General features: G+C 40.7%; 1 protein-coding gene across 1 annotated transcript in view; it reads left to right on the top strand.

Annotated features, from left to right (window-relative positions):
- asz1 (ankyrin repeat, SAM and basic leucine zipper domain containing 1) overlaps positions 1-15,065 on the top strand; it is an 81,089-nt gene that overhangs the window by 32,026 nt on the left and 33,998 nt on the right. The gene's annotated exons all lie outside the window — the stretch shown is intronic.

Below are 15,065 nucleotides of genomic sequence, written 5' to 3'. Positions count from 1 at the left end.
ATTTTGTGTTTGCTGCTTTCTATTTAGAGCATAATATTCAGCCTTTGGCATATATTAGCCTGTAATGCTGACTAGCTACCAAAATGATTTCTCAACTGTTGGGGAAGAAATGCTTGCATGAAAAGAGCTCCTTGAGTTAAAGTGACTTTTATCTACACAGAACGGAGTTTGGCCAGCATGCTGTATTTATACAATACTGTATGTTTGTTTCTATTATCAGCATTTATTGTGAGAGTTACTAGACATTCAGAAAAAAGTTTGTGGTCAAACTTTTTCTTTTCTTCTTCAGATTTTACCATTAAAGTAATTAAAGTGAAATGGTCTAATTTGTCTGTTTGGTTGAATATCTCCCTCTCTGTCTGTCCATTAAATCTGTCAAACATCAGTCAACAGCTGGATTTTAACATGTAGGCAATGCGTTACGCAGTCGTGTATGGATGCTGATTGGAAGAAAATGCAAGTGTTTTTCAGCAGGTGTGGCACCAAATGCCCCCCTCTCCAGCCCTTTCTCTAAAGAAACTTTGGACCAGAAGCCACTTAATGTTTTCAACAGCACTATAATGTTAGGAATAACACGTTTTACCCTTAAGTGTAGGAGGAGGAGGGAGAGGCAAGGCGGGGGGTTGTGCTTGTGTGATTGAGAATTGATTTTAGGGGACCAGGTATTTGTTTGAGGGGGCATTGGCGCCCCTTGCCCCTGCGTAGAGCAGGCCTCGATGATAACCAAACTGTTTTCAGCATGGCCAAGACACATTTTTGGGGAATTACTTTGGCTTTATAAGCTCACCTATGTAGCTTTAGCAGACACACTAAGTAATTAATTTGCATTTTATTGCATGACATAAGTATTTCAGACATTAGTAAAACAAAACTTATTATTTGGTACAGAAACCTTTGTTTGCAATAACAGATATTAGACGTTTTCTGTAGTTCTTGACGAGGTTTGCACACACTGCAGCAGCAATTTTGGACCACTCCTCCATACAGATCCTCTCCAGATCCTTCAGGTTTCGGGTCTGTTGCTGGGCAACAGACTTTCAGCTCCAGCCAAAGATTTTTAATTTGGTTCAGTCTGGCCACTCCAGGACCTTGAGGATGCTTCTTACAGAGCCTCCCGATACATGACCCCATCCATCCTCCCTTCAATATGGTGCGGTCGTCCTGTCCCCTTTGCAGAAAAGCATCCCTAAAGAATGATGCTTCTACCTCCATGCTTCATGGTAGGGATGGATTTCTTGGGCTTGTACTCATCCTTCCTCTTCCTCCAAACACAGCAAGTGGAGTTTAGACCAAAAAACTCTACTTTTGTCTCATCAGACCATTGGACCTTCTCCCATTCCTCCTCTGAATCATCCAAATGGTCATTGGCAAACTTCAGATGGGCCAGAACATGCATGGCTGGAGCAGGGGGACATTGCGTGCGCTGCAGGATTTAATCCATGGTGGCGTAGTGTGTTACTAATGGTCTTCTTTGAGACTGTGGTCCCAGCTCTCTTCAGGTAATTGACTAGGTTCTGCTGTGTGGTTCTGGGCTGATCCCTCACCTTCCTCATGATCGTTGATGCCCCATGAGATGTTACATGGAGCCCCAGACCGAGAGAGATTGACAGTCATCTTGAACTTCTTCCATTTCCTTATAATTGCACCAACAGTTGCCTTCTCACCAAGCTGCTTGGCTATTTTCCTGTAGTCCATCCCTGCCTTGTGCAGGTCTACTGTTTTATCCCTGATGTCCTCACTGGTCTTGGCCAGAGAGTTGTGTAAGGAGAGATTGTGGAGAGATTGGAGTTTGTTTGAGTGTGTGGACAGGTGTCTTTTATACAGATAACCAGTTCAAACAGGTGCAGTTAATACAGATGAGTGGAGAACAGGAGGGCTTCTTAAAGAAGAACTAACAGGCCTGTGAGAACCTGGATCCCCACTGGTTATTAGGTGATCAATTATGTCATAAAATAAATGCAAATTTAAAAATTACACAATGCGATTGTCTGGATTTTTGTTTTAGATTCCGTCACTCACAATTGAAGAGTACCTATCATTGAAATGAAAGACTTCTACATGCTTTGCAAGTGGGAAAACCTGCAAAATCGGGAGTGAATCAAATACTTCTCCCCACTGGATGTGTTGAACCTGACCCAACATTCATGTAGCCTTTGACCAGATACAATGCCAACAAAGTTTTTACACGCCTTTTACTTTTTCCAATTTTGAATTCAGTTTATTTATACAGCACCAATTCACAACACATGTCGTCTCAAGGCACTTTGATAAAAAATACATTCATTAAGATACCAGATAATAAACCCACTATTCTCACAGCATAATCTATTATTTTGATGGGCAGGAAGAAAGTCTAGCCCTTTTCAGGTACCATGAGTCATGTTCCTGGAAATCTCAGTTGTTGATGTCCTGATTGGGATAAACAGTGTTTACACTGAAATATCAGTCTATTGATTAGCCAGCTGTTTGGACACTTGACAGAATTCACAGCCTGAAGGACGAGCTGAAATGCACAGCCTTGGAAGGATAGAACACCAGAGAACATAGACAAATTAAATATGACCCCAATAGAGATGGTGATTGACTGTTTGGCATAGAATGATGTTAATAAAAATGTTGTTTTGCACGTCATTGCCACTGTTGCAGTTGTTTGACTTCACATAGAACATTAACTGAATTCTTGGAATTAGTCATAGAAGGACTTAACTCTGTTTTACTACCACATCTTCAGCGACCCTCAGACACTCTTAAGATTTACACCTGTTTGACAAACATGACTGATACAAACACTTAAAGAAGTCATTGTTTTCAAGTGTTCAATAAAAGCAATCAATCTAAATACAATATAATTTAACAGTGTTTAACACACTCTCCTTTATGTACACATACATGTATATATCTATATATCTTTCCATTTTGATCTGTTTGCATCTGTCTTATATTTTTTCATCTCCATCAGTCTAGCTTTATCTCCATCTATCTGTATCTATTAGTGCTGGACAACTATCAAACTTCTTAATCAGGATTAATTGCACTGTTCTGCAAAAGTTGTGTTTTGTGAACATTAAAAGTACTTCTATATGAATAAAGGGGAATAACATTTGTTTTGCAAATAAGATGACAAATGACTGTAGTATTCTAAAGTAATTACACATTTATTACGGTTTAGATGTTAATCAGATGTTTAAATAACTGAATAAGAACCACAGCGAACAAATAAAGGACAAAGTCTGAACATTGAGACACTTTACAGTCCCTTATATTCAGTTTGAGTTCATGCGTTCACCTCCTCCTGATGCACATCTGTTTAACATGGAAATGACAGAGTGGGAGCTGGATTTTATTTTGAAATCCTTCTCCAACCCTGTCAGGACCATTTAAGACAGGCTCCTTTATACATTTTACCAATCAACCACCATGATTGATTTCTCTTTTCCTCTGCTACACGCTGTCCAGCATTATTTAGAAAATAAAATTGAAAAAGTGTACTTGACTGTCAAAGTAAGAGGGGTCAGCTCAGCCCCTCCAAACTACAGGTCCTTCTCAAAATATTAGCATATTGTGATAAAGTTAATTATTTTCCATAATGTCATGATGAAAATTTAACATTCATATATTTTAGATTCATTGCACACTAACTGAAATATTTCAGGTCTTTTATTGTCTTAATACGGATGATTTTGGCATACAGCTCATGAAAACCCAAAATTCCTATCTCACAAAATTAGCATATTTCATCCGACCAATAAAAGAAAAGTGTTTTTAATACAAAAAATGTCAACCTTCAAATAATCATGTACAGTTATGCACTCAATACTTGGTCAGGAATCCTTTTGCAGAAATGACTGCTTCAATGCGGCGTGGCATGGAGGCAATCAGCCTGTGGCACTGCTGAGGTCTTATGGAGGCCCAGGATGCTTCAATAGCGGCCTTTAGCTCATCCAGAGTGTTGGGTCTTGAGTCTCTCAACGTTCTCTTCACAATATCCCACAGATTCTCTATGGGGTTCAGGTCAGGAGAGTTGGCAGGCCAATTGAGCACAGTGATACCATGGTCAGTAAACCATTTACCAGTGGTTTTGGCACTGTGAGCAGGTGCCAGGTCGTGCTGAAAAATGAAATCTTCATCTCCATAAAGCTTTTCAGCAGATGGAAGCATGAAGTGCTCCACAATCTCCTGATAGCTAGCTGCATTGACCCTGCCCTTGATAAAACACAGTGGACCAACACCAGCAGCTGACACGGCACCCCAGACCATCACTGACTGTGGGTACTTGACACTGGACTTCTGGCATTTTGGCATTTCCTTCTCCCCAGTCTTCCTCCAGACTCTGGCACCTTGATTTCCGGATGACATGCAGAATTTGCTTTCATCCGAAAAAAGTACTTTGGACCACTGAGCAACAGTCCAGTGCTGCTTCTCTGTAGCCCAGGTCTGGGGAATGTGGCACCTGTAGCCCATTTCCTGCACATGCCTGTGCACGGTGGCTCTGGATGTTTCTACTCCAGACTCAGTCCACTGCTTCCGCAGGTCCCCCAAGGTCTGGAATCGGCCCTTCTCCACAATCTTCCTCAGGGTCCGGTCAACTCTTCTCGTTGTGCAGCGTTTTCTGCCACACTTTTTCCTTCCCACAGACTTCCCACTGAGGTACCTTGATACAGCACTCTGGGAACAGCCTATTCGTTCAGAAATTTCTTTCTGTGTCTTACCCTCTTGCTTGAGGGTGTCAATAGTGGCCTTCTGGACAGCAGTCAGGTCGGCAGTCTTACCCATGATTGGGGTTTTGAGGGATGAACCAGGCTGGGAGTTTTAAAGGCCTCAGGAATCTTTTGCAGGTGTTTAGAGTTAACTCGTTGATTCAGATGATTAGGTTCATAGCTCGTTTAGAGACCCTTTTAATGATATGCTAATTTTGTGAGATATTAATTTTGGGTTTTCATGAGCTGTATGCCAAAATCATCCGTATTAAGACAATAAAAGACCTGAAATATTTCAGTTAGTGTGCAATGAATCTAAAATATATGAATGTTAAATTTTCATCATGACATTATGGAAAATAATGAACTTTATCACAATATGCTAATATTTTGAGAAGGACCTGTACATGGGTTGAGTGAATAGACCTGTGCCCCACCATAAGTTGGAAACAACATAGTTCCTCTGCAGCTGTGGTAAATTGGTAACATGTGAACATGTAAAGATGTTCAATAATTTACTACATCTCGTGATTTTCTTAAAGGGATGGGCGGTCCAGTTGGCGGTGGGGAGGTTAGAGGAAACTCTGAGATTGAGATTTATTTTTGCACTAAAATGTATATTTGAAACATCAATCATCAGTGAAATACAGACAAATTCATAAATGTAAGATCTAAAGAATATCATACGTTTATATCGGTCTAGTAAAGCATTTTGATCAATTTTTCATGAACGTATATGATCATTTATTCACTTAAAAGTAGGAATTGTTACTTTTACATAAATCATGATTAAAGTATTTAAATATAGAAACCATATGAATCATATTTAGGTTACGAAACGTGAAATCTCAAGCACTGTTAGTCAAAGAAATTGAGCTGTGATGGTTTGTTAGAGTTAATGCAAATGATAATTTGTCCATATAAATTCCTCTTTTCATTTGGTTCAGCAGCTTCCTTTGTGAGACACAAACCACAAACAGTCCTCTGTAACAGGATAAAGTGATGGATTGCCCCCAAACTTTCCCACCTCTCAGGATTGATGTATTTTCTCACCCACCACGTTGTTTGAGCTGATAAGATAAAGGTTTATTGTAGCAAAGGTTATTTATATACAGCTTTTGTTTTGATGGAAAAGGGCTATTGTAAAATGGCAGAAAGCTGGTACAGGTAATTATGTGAAGTTCATATAGAACCATTATAATGGAACCATTATAATGTCTGTAACTTTAACTAAAATTTATTTTTAGTAACCTTTAGCTGTTATGCATTAAGCATTGCTCTGATTATGATGTGGGGTGTTAAGTTTTATCTTTACATTCAAAGAACAGTTCTGCTATCGTAAGGATTTGCCGTTTGCAGATAATGGTAGATAAAGACTTGGAGTGACAGCGCAATCACACATCATGGTCTGAAACGCATCACTGGATCCTTAAACGTTATCTACACCATGTTCGTGTACTTATGTGGGAATGCTTGTTGATGGAATTGTTGATGGAATCCAGTGCATTGCATGCAATGCATGCTCTCCTATGCATTGCTATGGCAGGCCCCAACTACTGGCCAAGGAGTAGCAGCAACCATTTTTCTTGAGCAAGTCGTTGCTTTGTTTTAAATCATTACTTTAGGTTTTCTATTCCAAAAGTAATCAATGAAAAACTCTTTTTCATGTACATTGGTGTGAAAAGGTTTTTGCCCTCTTTCTGATGTCTTATTTTTTTGCATGTTTGTCACACTTAAGTGTGTCAGATCATCAAATGAATTTAAATATTAGTCAAAGACAACACAAGTAAAAACAAAAAATGCAGTATTTAAATGCTTTTTTATCAAGACCCTCCGGCCCTTGGTTGCGCCTAGAAATCCTGCCATGAACAAACTCCCATGAACACTCGAGGTTGTAGAGCGAGTCTAGTATTCAATGGCCAGGATGAAAACCATGAGGTTCAACCATCAGCTGTACCGTTTTCCAGAATTGCTTCGAGACAGGCTGGTTGTCCTTCTCAATGTCCTCACTGAAATCCTCCCAGGCCTGAGTTTTAGCCTCTCTGGGCCACGGCATGCTGCCTTAGGAGTCTCACAAGTCAACCAGAACTGATAAGACAAATGTTTCAGCTTGACGGCATCCCTTACGGCCGATGTCCACCACCTGGTTTGGGGAATGCCACTGCGACAGGCACAGCAGACCTTAAGACCACAGCTATGCGCAGCAGCATCAACAATAGAGGTGGTAAACTCGGACTCTGTCTCCAACCTCCCCTAGAATCGTTAGGAGGTAGGAGCTGAAGGTATTGCTGGCTGAGGGCTCCACCATACGTTCCCAGCAGACCCTCACTATACCTGTGTGCCTGCCAAGTCTATCTGATTTCCTCCTCTTCCAGTGGATCCAACTCCCCACCAGATGGTGATCGGTGGACAGCTCAGCCTCTCTCTGCACCGAAATGTCCAAGACATGCTGCCGAAGTCCGAAGACATGACTACAAGAGCACAGATCAACACCTTTATGCTTGAACATGGTGTTCGTTATGGATAATCCGTGACTAGCACAATTGAATTCATTTTATTTCTATACCACAAATTCACAACACATGTCTCAAGGGACTTTACAAAATCAATTCAGTCAAATCATACAGATTTCAAGTCCGGTACATACATTCCAATTGATCCTAATTATCAAACAGCGCAGTCAAATTCAGTTTATTATTCAAATTGGTTAAATAGTTTTCTATTTGAGGAAAACCAGCAGATTGCATCCAGTCAGAGACTTGCAGCATTCACTCCTCCTGGATGAGCATGTATTGACAGTGCACAGTCGCTTGCATTGACTTTGCAGCAATCCCTCATACTGAGCCTGCATGTAGCGACAGTTGAAAGAAGTCCAATAACGAATGAGTTCCAAGACAAAAAACACTGCTGTCCAAAAAGAACAAATTGTCATTTCAACTTTTCCAGAAAACATCTTAATGATCCCCAAGACTTAGGAAAATACAAAAGTTTAACTTTTTGGAAGGTGTGTGTCCTATTACATCTGGCATAGAAGCATTTCAGAAAAAGAACTTCATAGCAACTGATATATGTTGGGGGTAGTGTGATGGTCTTGGGCTGTTTTGCTGCTTCAGGACCTGGAAGACTTTCTGTGATAAATAGAAGAATTCTGCTGTCTACCAAAAAACCTGAAAGAGAATCTCCGGCTATCTGTTCATGACCTCAAGCTGAAACGAACTTTGGTTCTGCAGCAGGACAATGATCCAAACACACACCAGCAAGTCCACCTCTGAATGGCTGACTAGGCCACTCCAAAGTCTTGATTTTGTTTATCTTCAAAGTCCTGACCTGAATCCTATTGAGATGCTGTGGCATGACCTTTAAATATGCCATTTATGCTTGAAAACCCTCAAATGTGGCTGAATTACAATAATTCTGCAAAGATAAGAGGGTTATAATTCCTCCACAGCGGTGTAAAAAACTCAACGCAAGTTAATGCAAATGCTTGATTGCAGATGTTGCTGCTAAGGGTGGCCCAACCAGTTATTAGATTTAGGGGACAATCTCTTTTTCACACCTTCATTTATAAACTGCAATTTTGTGTTTACTTGTGTTGTCTCCGACAACAAAGTTGTTTGATCTGAAACACTGAAGCATGACTAGGGATGGGTACCTTTCACCTTTGAACTGATACTTGACTGATACTCTGTACCTGGCATCAATACTGGTACTGAAAGGTACCAATTTTCTGTACTTTTTTGTGTGTTTTTGGGGTAATAATTGTCAAATGAAACCAACGTTACAAAATACGAAGAACCGAGCTGATAACTAATGCAAGTTAAAATGTAATGCTAATGTCATGTCCCCAGGATTACTTACCTGGAGCAGACGAAGATGCTGATGCGGCTGCCTCACTTACATCGTCGCTGTTGCCTGCAGACGAGTCGTTCGTGGAAGCAGGCACGTTAACAGCGGGAGCTGCAGCCGTAGATCTGAGGCTTTTGAAAATTGTGCATTCTTCAGCTTTGATAAAAATCTTGTGCTTAACCAGGTCTTTCCTCCGATTAGAAGGTATTCCCTGTGCTGGCCTTGTACTTTGTGTCGCAAATATTGCAGCGAGCGTAATTTGCGTCGCACTTTGAAAAATGGAGCCAAACATTCGAGTGCTTTCTCTCAGCCATGCATGCTTTTTGACGGTACCATGCTTTTTGACGCACAAGAGCATTCCACGCTCTTGTGCGTGGAATGCTGTGTTCATGTCCGGCATGGAAAATCACCCACTCTTTCACTTCCTCAGTGTCACTTTGATATGTTTAGGTGCCGAAACATGGTACCCTTTGATGTTACACGAGTCGGTACACAGTAGTACCGAAGGAATTTGGTCAGCACCTCTAAAAGTACCGAATTCGGTACCCATCCCTAAGCATGACAAACAAAAATAAGAAATTAGGAAGGGGGCAAACACTTTTTCACACCACTGTATACCATTAGACCCTCATTCCGAATGTTCTTTATTATTGATTTACTGATAAATACTTACTTATTAATATATAATTGAGAGGAATTTAATGTTTATGTAGATGTTGTGATTTTTGCAGAGCGCTACCACCCACTAATTTTGAAAACCTTCAACTAATCTACAATCTAGACTACAGAGGCCTAAATTTAGCATCAACCCAGCCTGTCCAAAATAATATAATTGGCAGTTACTGTCTAAACGTTTTGCAAGGCTCTGTGCCCGAGATGTTAAGTAATTCAAGTTTCAAAAATAGACACCAGATCACATTTTTGACTTAACAGTAGACTTTGGCCTAGACCTGGTCTGTTGATTTCCAAAAACAATAAACCTTCCTAAAGGTAATATGACAACAGAGACAAACCTTACACGAGCAGACAATGACATGGTCTAGTGTTTAATTATGCAAGCCTACTTGTTCCTCCCTTTCTTTTTTTTTGATAACCAGACATGTTTGCCCTGATAATTCCTCTGTTCACTCATCCAGATTTATGATTGTGACCAGTAAATAATTCAATTTACACCTCAACTCCTTGTATCCGTGTGGCACAGCTCAGAAATATCATTTTGCTTAAAAAGCAATTTTTTTTATGTTACTCCAGTAGCAGTGTCTGGTTGTTGCTCTCTTATGCATGTGCGACCTATTCGAAGTCAGCTCATATACTATTGTACCTTATATTTGTGTTTGCACGTTCTGTGGCAATGTTCAGTGGTTTAAAAAAGTTGGTGATAAAACTACAACTTTTTTAAAGCATTTGTATACATAGATACCACAAAGTATCTATGTATACCAAGTACTAGCCCATGACTAGTACTGATGTCAGTTTTGCATATGTTACAATTAATCACGATATTCTTTTACAGAGGTTTTATCTTGCTGTAGAGATTAAAGTGTTATTTTCTGTGAGTTAATTGGTAATGGTTCCCTTGCCTGCAGTAGAAGGATTTCACTGAGAGCCTGTTGAAAATTAAATGAATCATCAGTGGTGCATGGTCAACAACCTAGTAAGACATGCCGCATCTGTTTTAACTGACTTTAGCAAATGAAAGAATCTCAAACTGGCAGGGGTATTAACAGCCTAACATTTCACGTGAGACCATTGTTAAGTTTAGTGCCGTTTTGTTAAAATGAACGTCTGTATTTCTATGCGACGTTACCTCCATTGCACCAGATCAGCTGTGACTTGCTTGTCTAGTCCAACTCATCAATGAATGGACTAAACTTCTGGATTTTAAGTTAGTTGTGCAGTAGCATCAAATGGGGTATGTTATTGTACTCTCAAGGTCTTCTAGTTGTAAGACATATATTAGCATGGAAGAGCAGATCAGTTGATTCAACAAATTATCTGATCCAGGACGGTTGTACACTAAAAATCCTCTGAGCTTCTTAGCTTGAACCACTCCAAAGATGTACCTACTTTACCAACAGGCTTTGTGATAGAATAGTTGTCTATACTAAACTAACCCTTTGAGAAAATAGCACTTTAAATCATTTAGATAAGATTTACCTGATAGATCTAGGTTTTTTATGTTGATGATAAATCTCGAGTGCAAGACTACATCATTTGGTGCTTGGGCCAAGTTTCTTTTCTTTCCTGAACTTCCACGTGGTAAAATTATCAGAGTGGAAAAGCATATTGTTTATGTATATTATCTGTATTTATCTATAAAGCCTGATAATACAATCACTTAACCAAAGCAGTGGTAGGACCCCCACAATCTCCCCAACCCTTCCTGCACCAAGATAAAAGATGCACCCACCACTTCCTGCAAGCGCTCTTGTTGAGCTGTAGAAATTCACGTATTTGTACATCAATAAATGTGTTTACAGATGCCCATAAGGTTTGCATAAGTTTTTAAAATTTAAATGAAAGGCAGATCTTTATTAGGCTCGTCTCGTGTGGAACCATCTCCCAGCTTTTGTCCATGAGGCGGACACCCTGTCCACTTTTAAGACTAGGCTTAAAACTTTATTGCTTGGTATTTTTATTCAAAGGTACAGTGTATCACAAAAGTGAGTACACCGCTCACATTCCTGCAGATATGTAAGTATCTGTTTTCATGGGACAACACTGACAAAATGACACTTTGACACAATGAAAAGTAGTCTGTGTGCAACTTATATAACAGTGTAAATTTATTCTTCCCTCAAAATAACTCAAGATACAGCCATTAATGTCTGAACCACCGGCAACAAACGTGAGTACACCCCTAAGAGACTACGTCCAAATTGAGCACTCTTGTCAATTTCCCTCCAAAATGTCATGTGACTCGTTAGTGTTACTAGGTCTCAGGTGTTCATAGGGAGCAGGTGTGTTTAATTTTGTAGTACAGCTCTTGCACTCTCTCATACTGGTCACTGAAAGTTTCAACATGGCCCCTCATGGCAAAGAACTCTCTGAGGATCTTAAAAGATGAATTGTTGCGCTACATGAAAATGGCCAAGGCTACAAGAGGATTGACAACACCCTGAAACTGAGCTGCAGCACAGTGGCCAAAATCATCCAGCGTTTTAAAAGAGCAGGGTCCACTCAGAACAGACCTCGCGTTGGTCGTTCACAGAAGCTGAGTGCATGTGCTCAGCATCACATCCAAAAACTCTTTGAAAGATAGGGGCAGGAGTGCTATCAGCATTGTTGCAGAGAGTGAAGAGGTGGGGGCTCAGCCTGTCAGTGCTCAGACCATATGCCGCACACTATATGAAATTGGTCTGCATGGCCATCATCCCAGAAGAAGTCTGTCCACAAGAAAGCCCGCAAACTATTTGCTGAAGACAGGTCAACAAAGGACATGGATTACTGGAGCCATGTCCTATGGTCTGATGAGACCAAGATTAATTTGTTTGGTTCAGATGGTGTGGCGGCAATCAGATGAGGAGTACAAAGATAAGTGTGTGATTCCTACAGTCAAGCATGATGGTGGGAATGCCATGGTCTGGGGCTGCATGAGTGCAGCAGGTGTTGGGGAGTTACATTTCATTGAGGGATACAATGAACTCAAACATTTACTGTGAAATACTGAAGCAGAGCATGATCCCCTCCCTCTGGAAACTGGGTTGCATGGCAGTGTTCCAGCATGATAATGACCCAAACAGACCTCTAAGCCGACCACTGCTTTATTGAAGAGGCTGAGGGTAAAGGTGATGGACTTGCCAAGCATGTCTCCAGACCTAAACCCAATAGAACATCTTTGGGGCATCCTCAAGCGTAAGGTGGAGGAGCGCTAAGTCTTGAATATTCGCCAGCTCCGTGATGTCGTCATGGAGGAGTGGAAAAGCATTCCAGTGGAAACCTGAGAAGCTCTGGTAAACTCCATGCCCAGGAGAGTTAAGGCAGTTCTGGTAAATAATGGTGGCCACACAAAATATTGACACTTCAGGCACTTTCACTAAGGGGTGTACTCACTTTTGTGGCCGGTGGTTCAGACATTAATGGCTGTATCTTTAGTTATTTTGAGGGAAGAATTAATTTACACTGTTATATAAGCTGCACACAGACTACTTTTCATTGTGTCATTTTGTCAGTGTTGTCCCATGAAAACATATACTTACATATCTGCAGGAATGTGAGGGGTGTACTCACTTTTGTGATACACTGTATCTCTAGTCATGCTGTAAAAAGCTGCTGGAGGACATGGTTACCACCTCACTGTGCTACTTTCTCCAACTACTCTCCAAATATGTATTGCTTACAATCTTTGCTGCCTTTAACTATTAGTGTTTTTCCACCAGAGGAACTCTTGTTCTTGAACCAGTTTGGTTTGGGTGCCTTCAAACGTTGGTGTTTTGTTGAATACTGACACACATTTCCATCAGTTTTGGGAACCAAGCATGAGTAATCAACAGTGGACGTGACACAACAGTAGTAGTTATACAATACGTGTTTAGTTTGCTTTTGCAAAAATTTAAATAATCTTTATACTGTACGTTCTTCATCTTCGTCGGCGTACTGGTTCCCTCTATTGTCTCCAGCTTCGACCTGCCAGCGGATGACATTGCAGTTCGCGCAGACAAAACAAGTATTCTGCGTTGCCCAAGTTGGACCAGAGTTCGTGCCCTGGAACATCTTTTCATTGATGGAAACATGGGTCACCTGTTCGAAATGGTATAAATTTTCACTGTTACGCTGATGATACTCAGCTTTACTTATCCATAAATCCTGATGAGCCCAACCAGTTAGATAGACTACAAGCATGTCTTGAAGATATAAAAACTTGGATGACTTTAAATTTTCTGCTTCTAAATTCAGACAAGACAGAAGTTGTTGTCTTTAGACCGGAGTCTTTAAAAAAGAAACTGCTTAGTCAATCACTTAACCTGGATGGCATTAAATTGACCTCTAATAAAGTAAAAAACCTTGGTGTTATTTTTGACCAGGACATGTCATTTAAATCCCATATTAAACAGGTTTCTAGGATTTCCTTCTTTCACCTCTGGAACATTGCCAAAATTAGAAATATTCTGTCCAGGAGTGACGCTGAAAAACTAGTTCCTTCAAGGCTGGACTATTGTAATTCTTTACTATCAGGATGTCCACAAAATGCAGTTAAAAGCCTTCAGCTGATTCAAAATGCTGCAGCAAGAGTTCTGATGAAAATTAAAAAGAGAGATCATATTTCTCCTATTTTAGCTTCCCTTCATTGGCTCCCTGTTAAGTCCAGAATAGAATTTAAAATTCTCCTCCTCACATATAAAGCCCTTAATGATCTAGCTCCATCATACATCAGAGATCTGATTGGTCCATATGTTCCTAACAGAGCACTTCGTTCTCAGACTGCAGGTTTACTGGTGGTTCCTAGAGTCTCTAGAAGTAGAATGGGAGGCAGATCTTTTAGTTATCAGGCTCCTCTCCTGTGGAACCAGCTCCCAGTTTTAGTCCGTGAGGCAGACACCCTGTCTACTTTTAAGGCTAGGCTTAAAACTTTCCTTTTTGATAAAGCTTATAGTTCGAGTGGCTTAGTTTTTCAGGGAGGGAGCCTTCCTCCATCCCTGTTGGTTGGAGTAAGGGGGAGTCAGGTTTAGCCTAAACCGGCTCAGTTATGGTTGAGGTGCAAACACACCCTCCATTTCTGCTACCTGTATGACCCCTTCTCTTTCCAATGGTTATAATCAGTCTGACAGTGGGAGGTATCCCAATCCTTGTGGTTTTTAGTATAACAGTGACCATAAGTGGGACCCTTTGTGGGGTTCCTTGAGACGACATTGTTGTAAATAAGCGCCATTTAACTAAATAATCTGAACTGAAACTATCTGTGTAGTTCTGCTGCTATAGGCTTAGGCTGCTGGAGGACATAACGACCACTTTCACCCTCTTCGCTACATTCTCACACTACTCTCCAATTTTGCATTATTTGCTGTTATTCAGTTTTTATTTCTCTCTCTTTTCTCTTCCTAGAAGCTACACCTGGCCTGGCTCTGTGTCTACCTGTGACACCTTTCTGGAGAGGGGCATCATCCAAGCTTCTGCTGGCAACAACTTAATGCTCACCCTCTACCAATGATCCACATAGCCCTGTCTTTCAGTGTTTAACCCTTTCTCTCTCCTAGACATGGCTACTGACTGAGCTTCTACTGTAACAAACTCTATGTGCTCTCTTTCAGACTCTAATCTTGAAAACTGGATCAGAGTTTATCTGTTCTTTCTTTCTTGGTGAAACGACTAAAGGAGCTACATCCATTAACATTTACTTTTCCTTCCCATAGAAAGGACACCTGGATCAGTGCTTCTTTGCTTTCTTTGTGTCTCTGCTCTGCTCTGTTCTCTCAAACCCCCAGTCGGTCGTGGCAGATGGCCGCTCACACTGAGCCTGGTTCTGGTTCTGCTGGAGGTTTCTTCCTGTTAAAAGGGAGTTTTTCCTCTCCACTGTCTCTACAT

The sequence above is a fragment of the Girardinichthys multiradiatus genome, chromosome 2 (assembly GCF_021462225.1).
Source record: "Girardinichthys multiradiatus isolate DD_20200921_A chromosome 2, DD_fGirMul_XY1, whole genome shotgun sequence".
NCBI lineage: Eukaryota > Metazoa > Chordata > Actinopteri > Cyprinodontiformes > Goodeidae > Girardinichthys > Girardinichthys multiradiatus.
This window is presented reverse-complemented; position numbering and strand designations above follow the sequence as displayed.